Source organism: Podarcis liolepis (genome assembly GCF_965112155.1).
Source record: "Podarcis liolepis genome assembly, chromosome: 2".
NCBI classification, from domain to species: domain Eukaryota; kingdom Metazoa; phylum Chordata; class Lepidosauria; order Squamata; family Lacertidae; genus Podarcis; species Podarcis liolepis.
This window is the reverse complement of record NC_139555.1, coordinates 111,970,606-111,986,447: the sequence shown is the minus strand read 5'-3', so window position 1 is coordinate 111,986,447 and position 15,842 is coordinate 111,970,606. Positions and strand designations below refer to the sequence as shown.

The window sequence follows — 15,842 nt, the reverse complement described above, 5'->3', positions numbered from 1 at the left end:
GACTTCATTTCCCATCAGCCCCAAGAACTGCAATCCAGCGACTTTGTGAAGGCCAACAGCTTTCTCACCCTTGGGTATAGCCCTAGGCTGAAAATTGCAATCCTGTGCACCCGCCTTTGCCAACTGGGTGCCCTCCAAATATCCAACTCCCATCAGCCCCAGGCATATTTCTTGAAGGATTCTAATATATAATGGGACTAGTGCACAATTTGATTACTCCTCCCCCATCGTGCACCCTGTGCTATCCCCAAATCTGCTCTTGAAAACCCTGGAACATTTTATTTTATTTTTTACTCTGGCTTCTCAAATCTTTCGCCTTTTTGTGTATTTTATTTGTTAAACTGATTGGTCACTTTCTTTAAAAAAAACCAAGGTCTCTCAAAGCAACATACAATATACATTTCCGAGCGCAATTCAAAGTGTTGGTGCTGACCTTTAAAGCCCTAAACGGCCTCGGTCCAGTATATCTGAAGGAGCGTCTCCACCTCCATCATTCTGCCCGGACACTGAGGTCCAGCGCCAAGGGCCTTCTGGCAGTTCCCTCATTGTGAGAAGTGAGGTTACAGGGAACCAGACAGAGGGCCTTCTGGAATGACCTCCTTTCAGATACAGATAGGTAGCCGTGTTGGTCTGCCATAGTCAAAATAAAAAAAATTCTTCCAGTAGCACCTTAAAGACCAGCTAAGTTAGTTCTTGGTATGAGCTTTCGTGTATCTGAAGAAGTGTGCATGCACACGAAAGCTCATACCAAGAACTAACTTAGTTGGTCTTTAAGGTGCTACTGGAAGAAACTCCTTTCAGATGTGAAGGAAATAAGCAGCTATCCTATCTTTAAAAGACATCTGAAGGCAGCCCTGTTCAGGGAAGTTTTTAATATTTAATGCTGTATTGTTTTTAACACTTGATTGGGAGCCACTCAGAGTGGCTGGGAAACTCAGCCAGATAGGCAGGGTATAAATAAATTATTTATTATTATTATTATTATTATTATTATTATTATTATTATTATTATTATTATTACCGGTATTATATAAACACACACATACATAATAGATAGCATAAAAGAAAAACAAAGTGGTAAGAAGAAATATGAAATGTAATCCTAAAAAAAAAAAAATCAGGATTAAAACATCTCACCCACTCAATGAGGCCACAGATAATTAAGAACCAAAGGCCTGGTGAAAAAAGAAATGTTTTGCACACTTAAAACTGCACACCCATATATACGTATTCAACCAGCTCCTAGGCACCGTTTAAGATTACATCCAGGATCACGGCCACTCTGGTCGGTTTGCTTTTGCAACGCGTTGCTGGAATTCAAACCTCCAATGGCCCCTATTTAAATAAATACAACCACTTTCTGTTTTGCAAAGAGTGAGGGAAAGAGGAGCCAATTCCACAGATCAGGAGCCGCCCCGCTATTGCACGGATTACGCCGAATTGCCAGACTCCCTTTGCAACACCTGCCCGTTGAACTCCCTCGAACCCCCGCCCGCCCGCTTCTCTGTTTTCGAACTCCCTTCCTTCGGGGTTTTGCCCCCTTAGCCCCGCCTCCCGTGCAGCGTGTGGGGGCGTGGCTTCGCCGCCGCCGCCGGGGCCTGGGACCCGGATGGCCGTTTAGTCGGTGCTTAGACGCCGAGGCTGCCACATCGGGCCTTGGACAAATTACAAAGCAAGGGGGAGGGGGGGACAGCGTAATCCGCCTCCATCCTCCGCCTAGATTTCCCTTCCGCCCCCGGGAAGCTCGTATCCGGATAGAGCGGACCGAGCCCGATCAGACGAGGTGGGTATCGGCCTGGTTCGCCCCCGGTAACCCTCCGCTTGAGCGCTCGCAGGGCGGCGCTGGTGCGAGGGAAGAGGATAGGTCGGCTCCAGCCGGTAGAGCGCTCAGGCCTCCGCCATCTTGTCCCTTACTTCATCCTCCTCGGCCGCTCTCCCCGTAGCTGAATCCGCGTCCATCCGCCCCTCAGGCCCCTCTCCCCGCTCCCCATGGCCAGCCGTGCCCTTCCCAAAGCGCTGCCCTTGTGGCTCCAGGCGGGTATTTGCCCCATTGGAGGGCAGTCGGGCTCCCAATGGCTGCCCTCCCCCGGGGTAGAGCCGCCTACAAAGGGGAGAGTGAAGAGGGTGCTCTCTCTCTTCCTGACTCTCGCCTTGGACCCCCCCCCCCGCAACCCGGGCTTGGCTGTTCACACGACGGCGGAACCTGCGGGTTGGGGGGGTGCCATTGACGAGGGGGCGCTAACAGGCCTTTGGGGGTTTGAGGCTTCAGGTGGAGTTCAGTTATGACCCCCCCACCCTCCATTACCCGACACACCTGGTGTTTTTGTGGGGTGGGGGGTGCGATTTATCTTAAATTTGGAGAGGGCCGTGAGTGAGGTGTGGAAATACAAAGGGCCAAGATGGTTCTGGAGCAGGTGGGGCTTTTTTAATGCGGGGGGGGGGGGAGAATAATAAGGCCCAGATAATCGCCTAGTATCCATCTCCAGGGTGGTCTGAAGTATTGAGGCTGTATTTGGGGGTGCTGGGGTTTCCCTTTTCCCTCCCCAACACCACACACAACATTTTATCTGGTGCCTCTAAAAGATTTCCCCTTTAGAACCTATGATGAAACCTAAATTGATATTTCAGGGGATAAAGGGCTGGTTTTTGTGTGTGTGTAAGAGAGGGAGAGCACAGAAATTTGAGGCTGAATCCGGCCATTCCTTTATCCCTTGGCATTTCGCCCTCTGTATTTTGTATTAATTTCTGTTTTGATTTTTTTGTGGTCTAAAATACCACAGGGTGGTGGTGGTGGGGACCCTTTTCTACCCAGCATACCTACAGTATAGTACCGACATTTGAGATGTGTGGCACTCACTATTGGAATGAGGAGGTGAAGTTGATTGAAATCCAATTTTTTATACATAAAGGAGTTTCTTTAAAATAAGACAGCATTAGAAGCATCCAAATGTTTTAGGGAGGAAAGGGGAGATGTGGTTTGATAGAAACTGGTGTGTGTGTGTGTGTTTAGAGCATGATACTGTAAGGCTCTTGAGGTTGTATATAAGCTATATCATTAATTTAAGTCAGCCTCTGCCTTCAGGTTTGCTGTAATGTATTAAAACATTTTTCTCCCCAGGAAAAAATCCAAATGTCGGAAGGGAGGGGTGGAGTAGGGGACAGGAGGTGTGGCCTTTTTTAAAAAAAGAGAATGGTTTAAAGGCAGCAGCACTACTATTTGAAGAGGGCAGCTAAATCATCGTCTTCATTGCCTACGCCAGTACCCCGCAGGATTGAGAAGATACCCTAAATAAGGGCGATATTGAGGTAGTCATGAAGTTACAGCCGTGTTAATTGCGAGATGAACCGCTGAGTTATAAAAACCCGTTTTATTGCAGCTGCACTTAAAAAAGCAAAACCTGTTAAGCAGGCAGCTTTTATGATGGTTTGGGGGTATCGCTGAAAATCTAGACATGGTAGGACTACAGTGGCAATATCAGTAGTTGGGTGTCATTTAAATAGAAAATCTTATCTGTTTGGGGGTGATGAATATATCTCTTTGAAGCTAGTATTGAGACTAGGGGTGTGCCTTTGGGGAAAGGGAGAGTGGCTTCTTAATCTAAAGCCTTGTTTCTTCTAGCATGCTCAAACACAGTGGATTGGAAGGAAAAGTCGTCCTCATGACTTGTGTGGTTAGGAAAGATTAATGGCTTCTTGTTGTATACATCCCCCCCCCTCCCTTTTTGGTATTTTTAACCGAACAGCCGGAATTAATTTAGCTTAAAAGTGGAGTTCAAATTTCCCAGCATTGTGGCAAGAGGGTGGGGTGATAGTGATTTGCAAAGGGTGTATGGTGACACACACAAAAAAAGTGAGCTAATATGGCTCCCTTTCATTTCAGAACCACAAGTCTCAAAATGGGGTGGTTTTAAAAATAATGGGTGTGCTTATGCAGCAAGAAGTGGGTCCTCTTCCCCCCCTCCCACCAAAAGGCACAACACACACACCCCAAGAAAAAATTAGGTAGCCAAAGCCAAGGTAGCTTTTTGACGAGTGTCTTAACTGGGTCCTTGCCAGGTTTACCCGTGCACAAAAAAAGAGAGCATGGCGATTCTGAGGAAAGGGTTAGAAATGAAATCTAATTGCCAGGTTTCGCATTTCAAGACAAGCAAATTTGCCCTAAATATTAAGCCCTTTCATGCAGATTTACAGGGTTGCTGGTGCTGGTTGTGAGGAAGAGTGAGAGTGCCTCTCCCCCCCCCCTTCAGTTCTCCTATAGGCTTAGATCCCAGTTTTTCCATGTTCATTTTGGGGTGCTAAATGCAAGGGGGAGGGGTTGCTGAAGTGATGCCTATTTGTTTCTGTGCTTGATTCAGAACCACCCTTTTTATAAAATGGTTGTTCGAGGAGGACTGTCTCATCTGGTGCTTCCCTGTTCCGGTGATGGAATTTAGGGGGGTTGGGTTTTTTTCCATGGCAATTACTCCTAATTTCAGATTTATGTTTGCTAATTGAGCACATAGTGTTTTTTCTTCGTTAACATGGTTTCAAACTAGGAGTGTCTTCTTTGACTTTAGAAAGCTATTCCTCTCTAATGCAGCTTTGGGATTCTGCAGATAAATTGAATATACTGTATTAATAATTAATGGTTGCTGATTCAGTTTTTGGGTGGCTTTGAGGGGTTTTTTTGGTGTGTGGGGGGGGAGGGTGTTTCTTCCTTTTCCCTCTCATCAGCCAGTTTTAAAAACCCTTAAATTGAGGTTTTAATGTCTAGAATTATTAAATATGTGGATGTATAAACTCGTTTTAAACGTGTGGATTTACAATAAAAGAACAGCCAGTGCTCAGAAGGATGGATGCAATCCTAGCAGAATGGGGTTGGCAATGTAGATTCCAGAAAGACCGTGTAAATTAATTAAATAAAAAAATCAGCTGCAACTAGTAGGGTGTGCTATTTTTAAAACTGCTATTGGCTTGTTTTTGCTCAGGTGCCATTATATCTGGTTGTGCAGTGCTGAGGGAATTGGACATCTTAGCTATGCATTATGTAGTGAAAGTACAAAGAGGGCGGTGGTATTACACTAAATGTCTCTTCAAAAGGCAATGCAGAACAGTTTATTAAAAGAAAATCCCACTAAAATAACATCGATTCATGATTATCTTAACTCTGATAACAGAACAGTAGTAATCTATGGTGAGAACCCTCTGCTTTTTAGCATAAGGCAAGTGAAGTGGTCCAAATGTTCTTAATAGATGTTCAGTATTGGATACTTTATAAGGTAATGTGCTCATACAAATTCATACATTTTGTTTTTTATATATGCAAGTCATTTGCAAACACAATTGCCCTGATCCATCTAATGGGCACCTGCATGGTCATATGGGTGTTGTGTAGTAGTCCCAGGCCTAATCCAACTATGGTTGGATATCAGACAATAATGCTGAATAGCTGTTTTGACAGAAGAAGCTTGGGGGTGGGCTACCTCTAGAGCCCCCCTCTTCCCTGAATACTTGGTGGAGTGTGATTGCTGATTGCCTGACAGGCTGTGTACACATAATTGAATTATGGCCAGAACATCTTTTTACAGCATCGGCTGGCATAAATTGACTTTAAACATTGCATGATGTTTGATTAAAATTTTCAAATTTTTTTTACACCCAAATTTTGTTGTTTTGTTTTATGAAGCATCTTTGATTCACTTTGTCATCTTTAAATAAAACAATAAATTGTGGAAGGGAAGATTTCTCAGTACGGTGAGTTCTGCGGGAGTGTTTATAAATGAATATGATTCTAGGTGACCAATAGAGTGGCAGTCATTATTGATAGTGCCCCCAGTAGTCTGATGATAGTACAGTGCTCTTTTGAGCCTTTATTCTTTCAAGATGGCACTTTACAGATAGGGCTTGTAATTAAGTATAATTATGATTTAGATGTTAGGAGGCCTTAACTGTGACATGTGCCTGGTAATGGATTAACCGCCACTGGAATCTTAAATGTATTCCTCAGTATATCTATGAACACAATGTGTCAAAGACTCCCCCTCCCCTTTTCCTGTAGCTGAGTTACATTTTTAGGATTGACACATAAAAAGCAAGAGGTGTACATCATAGCAAATATTACTCATTCTGTAAAAACGATGAGTGAAAAGATATAATCCATCAGTAGTCTTCATGTTAATTTTCATTTGCAAACTGACTTGATAATGTTTGCTGTCCTACAAAGTAATTTTTTAGCTTATATTTGGGGTGGGGTGGTGGTTTGGATGTGTGTAGGTAAAACATTGGTCTTCATTAGGTGCAGAATTCACTTTTTGATGGTAATTTTGGTATCTAGTGGCCAGGAAGTTGAGTGTGTGTTAGACCCACTCACCCTTCCATTTTTACCCTGCTGTATTGGGTAGGTGTAGGCGCTGCTTAAGTGTAGTGTAATACCACATGATTTGGGTGGTGTGTATGAGTAGCATTACCATACATCTTCATGAGTTTTCCCATAAATTCATTGGAGCTAGCTCTTTCTCTCATAACGTGGTTGTGAAGTTCCTTCAGTTTGTGGTTTCAATAAGCTATTACAGCTTTCATGCTGTAATGTGCCCATCAGCTTTTTCTTGCTGTGATTGGCAAAAAGATAAAAACACAATTAAAACCCAGCAGCATTAAGGCTTATTGTTAATAGAGCAGGTGGCTAATATGTTAATGCGCCAGTGCATTCCAACTCCACAATTCTATGATCATATGTCCCCTAAGTTCTATGATAAAGAGGTTGAGTTGGTTCTTCATGGACTACATGCCACTTCTGAAACCAAATAACCTCCTCATATACCGTAAAAGCAGCCGATGTGTCTACTTGAGCTGTGATACACTGAATTGGTCCAAACCCTGTTGTTTGCAGTATGAAGGAAAAGCTAGCTAGACCCAGATGGTTACTCTGAAAGCGCCTTTGATTGGCCATGCTCGCACATGCAATTCTGTTTGCAAGCTGTATTTTGACATGCCACCAAACCATAGTTTGGTGTTGGTTTGCCATCAACCAGGCCTGGAAGCTTCTCCCCTCACATGTGCAGTAATAGGAGGAGGACGTGCGCAACTCAGCTCATTCTCATCAACAAGGGAAATGAATGGGGTTCACCAAAAGAGCTGATTACAGTGGTACTTCAGGTTACAAACACTTCGGGTTACAGAAGTAGTACCTCAGGTTAAGAACTTTACTTCAGGATGAGAACAGAAATTGCGCATCGGCAGCGGGAGGCCCCATTAGCAAAAGTGGTACCTTAGGTTAAGAACAGTTTCAGGTTAAGAACGGACCTCCAGAACGAATTAAGTTCGTAACCAGAAGTACCACTGTACTCCTTCAGTATATCTAGTCTTGGGCCTAGTACTAGACTGGGACAGATCTTAGTTGCAAATAGCCACTGATGTGTTTAGAGTTGTAAAATTTCTGTAAATGTAGAAACCATAGAAAAAAATCATTTTTGCGGTGAAGGGACTGGGATTTATTTTTTTGGACAAATTGAAAAATGTAACACTTCTTTATTATGTACCCTATACATATTGAAAGAACTTTATTCCTTTAGAATCATAGAATCATAGAGTTGGAAGAGACCACAAGGGCCATCGAGTCCAACTATGTTTCCAAGCAGGAAACATAGAATTATAGAACTGTGGAGTTGGAAGGGACCCTAAGGGTCATTCTTCCAACCCTCTACAATGCAGGAATTGCAGCTAAAGAATCCCTGAGAAAAAGCCACCCAACCTATGTTCAAAAACCTCCAACGAAGCAGAGTCCACCACCACCTGTGGGAGTCTGTTCTACTGTCAAACAACTCTTACCACCAGAAGGTTCTTCCTAATGTTTAGTTGGAATCTCCTTTCTTGTAGTTTGAATCCATTGGTTTGGATCCTCGGGAGCAGCAGAAAACAAGTTTGCTCCATCCTCTCATGCGACAACCCTGTTCTATCACCTCTCAGTCTTCTTCTGAGCTAAACATACCCAGCTCCCTTAACCATTCCTCATAGGGCTTGGTTTTCTCCTCTGCACCCTGCACATCAAAACCCTGGCTCACATGCTCAGTGAGAGTCGCGTCTTTCTCCAGGAATGAGACCACACAGTAAGCCAGCTGGGTGTGGAAGACATAATGCATTTTGTAAAACCCGGTTTGGCATCATGTGTGGTGTGCTAAAAGTAGTTCATTCTGACAATACAGGGGTACCCTGGTTGTCAAACTTAACCAGTTCCGGGAGTCTGTTCAACTCCCAGAACCGTTCGAAAACCAAGGCACGGCTTTCGATTGGCTGCAGGAGCTTCCTGCGCTCAAATCGGAAGCTGGGTCGGATGTTCGGCTTCCAAAAAACATTCGCAAACCGGAACACTTCCTGGTTTGCAGCATTCGGGAGCCAAGCCATTCAAGAACCAAGGTACCACTGTAATTACAAATTACATTTTATTTTAAGTTTTGGTTATAAATGGAGCTGTAAGCTGCAGTTCAGTAAGAAGCCCAGCATCTCTTTGGTTTTGCCAATTTGGGAGGAGAAGGCATAACACACACACACATACACAAACACACACACGAAGCAACCAACATTACAGTAAAACAGATAATCTGAAAATTATGTCTTCTCCAGTCTTCCACAGTGTCAAGCAGAAATAATAGTAGCTAAGAATAGGAGGAAAGGGAAACAAAACTCAGATGAACGCTACATGAAATTTAATCATTCTCTTTTTCTAAGCTAGCTCTATCTGTTGTTTCATATTTGTCATCATATTTCTCTTGCAGTTCTAGAAAGGGAAGGTTTGCCCAGATTGAAACAAACTTCTCCCCTTTCACATGTCAGTTTATTTCTTGATTTGGTGTGAGTACTTCTAAAAATAGACCAGTTTCTTTCACATGCCTCAGAAGTTGGGTGAATCTGAAGTGGGTAAGAAGCAAGGGAGTTGGGTTGTTTAAAAACCTTGCCACCATGTTGCAGGAGAGGTATGCTTGGCAGAATCCCAGGCAGCATTCCTTGGTCAAATACCTGCAGTGTTTGAAAATACCTTTCCAACACGAGTCCTAAGTGTGATGCTTGTTTTGTAATCGAAGCAAGTGCAGGAGCAGTGCTTTCCTCGCTTAACATTTCTGCCTTTGGATCATGGATCCAACAGATGTGCAGCAGCGTGAATTGGATTCCAGCAAAGTTATAGTTCCCTGTACTTCCTCTCATTCCTAGTTCTTTGGAGCCTAGTCAAGAAGATCCACCAACAAGAGAAAGGCCACAGACAGAGAGGGCATTGAATCCGCCTTCCTTTTCTTGTGACAAAGGGTGTGGCCTCCAAGAGCAGAAATGCTTCTTGCTCTTGCATTTGAGAGTTGTAATCTCAGTTGTAAACTCAGGACTTGCTTGTCCTCGGTGTACAGGAATTGCACTAATCTGATACTATACATGGGCTTGCATAAAAGTCTTCCTGTTACAATTTTAGAAATTGTAGGGGGGGGAGGGGGGGGCTAAATATATCAACACCTAGTCTTTAAGAAAAATTCATCATTCATAAAGCAAATAATTTATTTTCCAATTTTTGAGGGAAAATGGGGTGGTTTTTTGCTGGTTTGGGGGGAGGGCATTTAGAAGTTTGCAAATCTCTTAATACAGTCATACCTCTTGTTACGTTCGGTTCAGGTTACGTTCTTTCTTTCTTTTTCTTTTTTTAATAATATTTATTAGTTTTCCAACAAATTAAACACAACACTACAAAACACCAAAAAAGGAAAAACATACAATACAATACAAAAAAGAAACAAACAAAACAAAACAAAAACCATTTAAAACACAATCCAATTTCAACATCTTATCTTTCTTTCCCTTATATCCTTGACCTCCTCACACCTCCCCTTTTGTATTCCACTTCTGTTAATTGTTTCAGCAATTCCTTTCCATCTTCCTCTGTTTTCTATCCTATAATTGTCTTAACACATTCTAACCATATTTTTCCCTTTAAAGCTCTATTAATCTATTTATACTTAATTCCTTGTAACATTTCTACTAAAGCCATATAACTTCATTCCAACATTTTTCTAACATTCATTAATTTTACAGTATTTCTGTAAATAGTCTTTAAACTTTTTTCAGTCTTCTTCCACCGACTCTTCCCCCTGGTCTCGGATTCTGCCAGTCATTTCCGCCAATTCCATGTAGTCCATCAACTTCATCTGCCATTCTTCTCTGGTGGGTAAATCTTGTGTCTTCCAATATTTCGCGATGAGTATTCTTGCTGCTGTTGTTGCATACATAAAAAAGTTCTATCCTTCTTTAACACCAATTGGCCGACCATGCCCAGGAGAAAGGCCTCTGGTTTCTTAAGGAATGTATATTTAAATACCTTTTTCATTTCATTATATATCATCTCCCAGAATGTCTTAATCCTTGGGCACGTCCACCAAAGGTGAAAGAATGTACCTTCAGTCTCATTACATTTCCAACATTTATTATCGGGCAAATGATAGATTTTTTCAAGCTTAGCTGGTGTCATGTACCACCTGTAAATCATTTTCATTAAATTTTCTCTTAGGGCATTACATGCCGTAAATTTCATACCTGTGGTCCATAACCGTTCGCAGTCAGCCATCATTATGTTATGTCCAACATCTTGTGCCCATTTAATCATAGCTGATTTCAGTGTTTCATCCTGAGTGTTCCATTTCAACAGCAAGTTATACATTCTTGACAAATTCTTGGTTTTTGGATCTAACAATTCTGTTTCCAATTTTGATTTTTCCACCTGGAAAACCAACTTTTTTGTCCAATTTGTATGCCTCCATTATTTGATAATAATGGAGCCAATCTCTCACTTTGTTTTTCAATTTTTCAAAGCTCTGCAATTTTATTCTCTCGCCATCTTGTTCCAGAATTTCCCAATATTTCGGCCATTTGGCCTCCATATTGAGTTTTTTCTGTGCCTTCGCTTCCATTGGTGACAACCATCTTGGGGGTTTTTTTCCTAACTAATCCTTATATCTTATCCAAACATTAAACAATGCTTTTCTAACAACATGATTTTTAAATGCTTTATGTACTTTTACCTTATCGTACCACAAATATGCATGCCAACCAAATACATTGTTAAAACCTTCTAAATCCAACACTTCAGTATTTTCAAGAAGCAGCCATTCTCTCAGCCAGCAAAAAGCAGCTGATTCATAATAAAGTTTAAGGTCTGGCAGGGCAAATCCACCTCTTTCTTTAGCATCCGTTAATATCTTAAATTTTATTCGAGGCTTCTTGCCCTGCCAGACAAATCTAGAAATATCCTTCTGCCACTTCTTGAAACAATCCATCTTATCCAAAATTTGCAATGTTTGGAACAAAAATAACATCCTTGGCAGCACATTCATTTTTATCACAGCAATTCGGCCTAACAATGATAACTTCAAATTTGTCCATACTTCTAAATCCTTTTTCACTTCAGTCCAACATTTTTCATAATTATCCTTGAATAAGTTTGTATTTTTAGCAGTCATGTTAACCCCTAAGTATTTCACTTTTTTAACCAATGTTAGTCCTGTCTCCTCCTGAAACTTCTCTCTCTCATTCATAGTTAAATTTTTCTCTAGAACCTTGGTTTTCATCTTATTCAGCTTGAAACCTGCACAGGTTACGTTCTTTCAGGATACGTCCCACAGTGACCCGGAAGTAACGGAACGGGTTACTTCCGGATTTCGCCACTCACGCATGTGCCGTTCACAACCAGAGGTATCACTGTACAGTAAAGCATGTTTCATGACTCCAGGTTTTTAAGGAGTTAAATGGGCAGCAGTGTGATACTCTGATTAGGGACATGTGTTTTCCCCTGTGACAATTGCAATTTTGCATCTTTTCAAATGTAACTTTTCAGAATTGAGCCCTGATTTTGATTGCTAATATGTAACTAGTCACCGGCAAGGCCATCTTAACCTCAGCCAAACCAAAATTCCAAGGTAAGGGTGGTGTTGAAATGCTGAGTTTAAAAAAGAAAAGTTAATTTATTCCCAACACAAACTGTATTTTGAGTTAACCACAGCTTGCATGACTTCACATTTCAAGATGCAAATGCTCCTCTTACGACATTTTAAATCTTTGCCAACCTTTGCAGTGGCGCATTTGTTTTCCTGCCTACCTCCTGACACTCAAAACATGCAGTTCTGTGTGTTTGATATAAGCTAAATAAAATCACCCAAGATTGGCAGGTTGGGGAACAGAAACTCAGGTATATAACTCAGGTAATTGCCAAATGGCACCTTAAATCTAGGTTACAGTCACCACAGTGGGATGTCTTAAGTCCCTTTTTGTGTGGGGTTTTTTATTATTAATTTCATTTCTATGTCGCTTTATATATAAAGAACAAATCTCAAAGTGGTTTTATAACACATTCAACATCAAACAAAACAATCCAGAATAAAACAAATTCACTCTTTGAGGAAAATATTTCAGATCCTTCTCTAAGCAACATTTTGCTTTCCCCAGTTGCCTACCTGGCATCCAGAGATCTCCACTTGGCCACAGCTGGACCCACGCCTGGCTAGTTTCATAGAACTTGATGGGAGACACTAAGAATTTGGCCTGCTCCTATCTGCATTGACTGCCTTAGAGTCTCTTCCTCAGTCACACTACAGTGTGATGGGGTTGTAAGAGTGGGGTGGAACATTAGCCATTGTTCTTTCTCTAAATTGGTGACTTCCACTCCGTTTGCATGGTTTGCGTTCTTGTGAAAAGCAGTTATTCCTACAATAGTAGCGGGCACAATATGGCAAGTAGTACAGTCATGCCTCGGGTTAAATGTGCTTCAGGTTGAGCGTTTTCAGGTTACGCTCCGCGGCGACCCGGAAGTAACAGAGCGCATTATTTCCAGGTTTCGCCGCTTGCGCAGATGCTCAAAATGATGTCACGCGCATGTGCGGAAGCGGCGACACGCGCAGACGCGGGTTGCATTCTGCTCATGTTGCGAATGGGGCTCTGGAACAGATCCCGTTTGCATCCAGAGGTACTACTGTATAGATGTTGTAGGGAAATTTGGAGTAAAGGACTAGGGGTTGTGTGACGCAAAAGAGCCCTTTTGCGATGCCAAGTGGATGCTTCCAAACTGCCAAGCCATCCAATAACTTGATATATAGAAGTTGAGAGGTTTTTGATTGTTTTGGCCCCCAAAGTTTCATCCAGCTTGGAACTAGAGATCAGGAAGGAGAAATAAGAACCTCCCAGGTACAGAAGCCCATTTGGCATTTGCTTGCAGACCCTGCAAATGTTGTTTAATGTGTTTCTGCCATTGTGGTGGTTAGGGTTCATTGATGGGATTCCTGTTACCTATGCCAACCTAGAAAACATTCCACAAATTTGGGATTAGCAGAAAGCGAAGCTGAGACTACCTTACACTTGCAGCCACTGACTGCAGCGGCTTCCATGTTGATTAATTATGCTTTTTCTTCTGGGAGTGGTTTTGTTTGCTCTCCCTCTAACGGGCAGTTCAGTTGCAAAGGTAAGCAAAGCCCAAACTAGCAGCCGGTAGTTGCCAGCTAGCTTTACGTATTTTCAATTTGATTGGAAAAATATTTTTTTAAAAAATCACACCATCCTGACCTTAAGTGGTCCTCAAGGCATTTAATAGCAGATGCATGTGGCACAGATCTAGAAATGCACAGCATCCCAGTTTTAAAGCACTATTGTTTCTTTTTAAAAGGCCACAGTAGTATCAACCAGTGAAGAGAGATTTTTAAAAAATCAAGGAAGTCAACCAGTAATTCCAAAGTCTAGAGGCCACAAATTATTTTCTAAAAGCCACAATTTATTGGGTCTGGAATGGCCATCCTAGGAGCCACGTTCCATAGAGTGAGCGCAAAAAATGGCCCTGCTCCTCATATTTGCCAGCCTTACCACCAAAGGCTAGGATTCCAGAGCAGAGTCTTGTATGATGACCTGATCCTATAGCGGGAAACAGGAATCCACAGGTTCCTAAGGTAAGCTGAACCAAAACCTGCCAGGGTCAAGGGAGCACCTCCCTTTGGTGTCTTTATAATATTTTGACTAAACTGTACCGGTTATGGCCTTTTGCTTTAATCAGTAAAAATCTGACTGACCAATTATCTCTCACCTCTCTTCACAAAATCAGGGCAGTGCCTTATGGCTAAAACGCATGCATAAAAACACAGCAATACATAATACAGTAAATTGTGCCACATGGTTGCCAACAATCTTTCCACTTGTTCGAACAGATCTGTCGTGAATATTACCCACCCACTTTGTGCAACTACGACATCGCTCATATGATGGCATGTCATGCAAAAGGAAGGGCAGTGGGCCAAAAATACATGCAGTTCCAAAAGGCTGCCAGACCACACTCCGTTGTAAATGCAGGATTTGCTCCAGTAACTGAAGAATAATGGCTTTGTGGGTTAGAAGTTGCTTACCCCCTCCCCACAGTCAATCATTTAAATTTAGACATAGTTTCCTAATGGTGTCATTGTGCAGCTTATGAAGGATGTGGGGATCTTTCCCATCAAGGACTTCTTGAAGAGCTTGGTCATCTCTCTTTGTTCTGTTATCAGGGTAGACGTCCTGGCCTTGCAAACTATGAAATCTGATTTAAACATTAGAGGCTGAAAGAACATGGCTTCCTGTGGTTTGTTTCAGATGCCCTTCGAAGGAGTTGGAGCTGCAGCTTAATGGAACAACTCATCTCAAACCTTGTTGGTTTGTTGTAGAGAACTGAAAGGATGTGTGCACGCGCGCACACCACCCCTGTGTTCACACCAGCTGCCTCTCCCACTGGCCCTTGCTTCTGTATCCCAAATTCTCCTTCCCCTCGGTCTCCCCAGCCCTCCCTGCCATGCCAAAGGTCCCCTGCTCAGGCCTGGCATCTCCTGTTAAATCATCTCAGGGAGCAGGCTGTGATAGACCTGTCTGCTGTTAGGCAGAGTAGACAATGAAGGGCTGGAGAAACTATAATGGCTTGACTCTGGGCTTAGCCACACTTAAATTTCAGGTACGGTCTGCATTTAGAGCTCTAGGTCTGAGCACTTTGCTGCCAGAGCTTTCCCCCTCGAAAACCTGCTCTTTAAAGCTCAATCGGAGCAAACTGCAATCCGTGGAAATCCCAAATTGATGTTTGCTCTGATTGAGCACTAAAGAGTGGTTTTTGCGTGGAATGCTCCCTCCCTCCAAAAAAAATTCCCAGCGCTCAGACACAGAATTTTTAAGCACAGACCTGTGCCTGGAAAGAACGGGGGGGGGGGAGGTAAGTGTGGATAAGCCCACTGTAGAAGGCAGCTTCTGCTCTATTCTGCCTTGGTCAGACCACACCTGGAGTACTGTGTTCAGTTCTGGGTACCATACTTTAAGAAGGATGTTGACAAGCTGGAACGTGTGCAGAGGAGGGCAACCAAGATGATCAAGGGTCTGGAAACCGAGCCGTGTGAGGAACGATTGAGGGAGTTGGGTATGTTTAGCCTGGAAGAGAGGAGACTGAGAGGAGAAATGATGGTCATCTTCAAATATCTAAAGGGCTGTCATACGGAGATGGTACAGGTTTGCTTTATTCTGCTCTGGAGGGTAGGATCCCAACAGTGGCTTCAAGGAGATTCCAGCTACACATCAGAAAGAACTTTCTGACAGTCAAAACTGCTTGTCAGTGGAACGGACTCCCTCAGAAGGTGGCAGACTGTCCTTCCTTGGATGTTTTTAATCAGGTTGGATGGCTGAGTGTCAGGGAGTCGTTAGCTGTGATCTGCCATGTATAATCTAGTTGAGATTCCTGCATTGCAGGAGGTCGGTCGAACTCTCCATTCTGTGATTCCTTGTTAAGACTGAATTCAGCTTAGGTAGCAGGCTGGGAAGGTTGTTGCAGGTCACAGTATGTGTCCTAG

General features: G+C 42.7%; 1 protein-coding gene across 5 annotated transcripts in view; it reads left to right on the top strand.

Annotated features, from left to right (window-relative positions):
• Positions 1 to 1,581: 1,581 nt before the first annotated feature.
• Positions 1,582 to 15,842, top strand: part of PRRC2A (proline rich coiled-coil 2A) — a 41,861-nt gene continuing 27,600 nt past the window's right edge. For 2 of the 5 annotated variants that reach the window (XM_083491021.1, XM_083491020.1), the window contains exon 1: positions 1,582 to 1,783. The gene's annotated coding sequence lies outside the window, so the exon portion shown is untranslated. Of the gene's footprint in view, positions 1,784 to 3,185; positions 3,307 to 15,842 lie in introns of those variants that run through there. The other 3 variants (XM_083491019.1, XM_083491017.1, XM_083491018.1) reach the window with 2 other exon arrangements.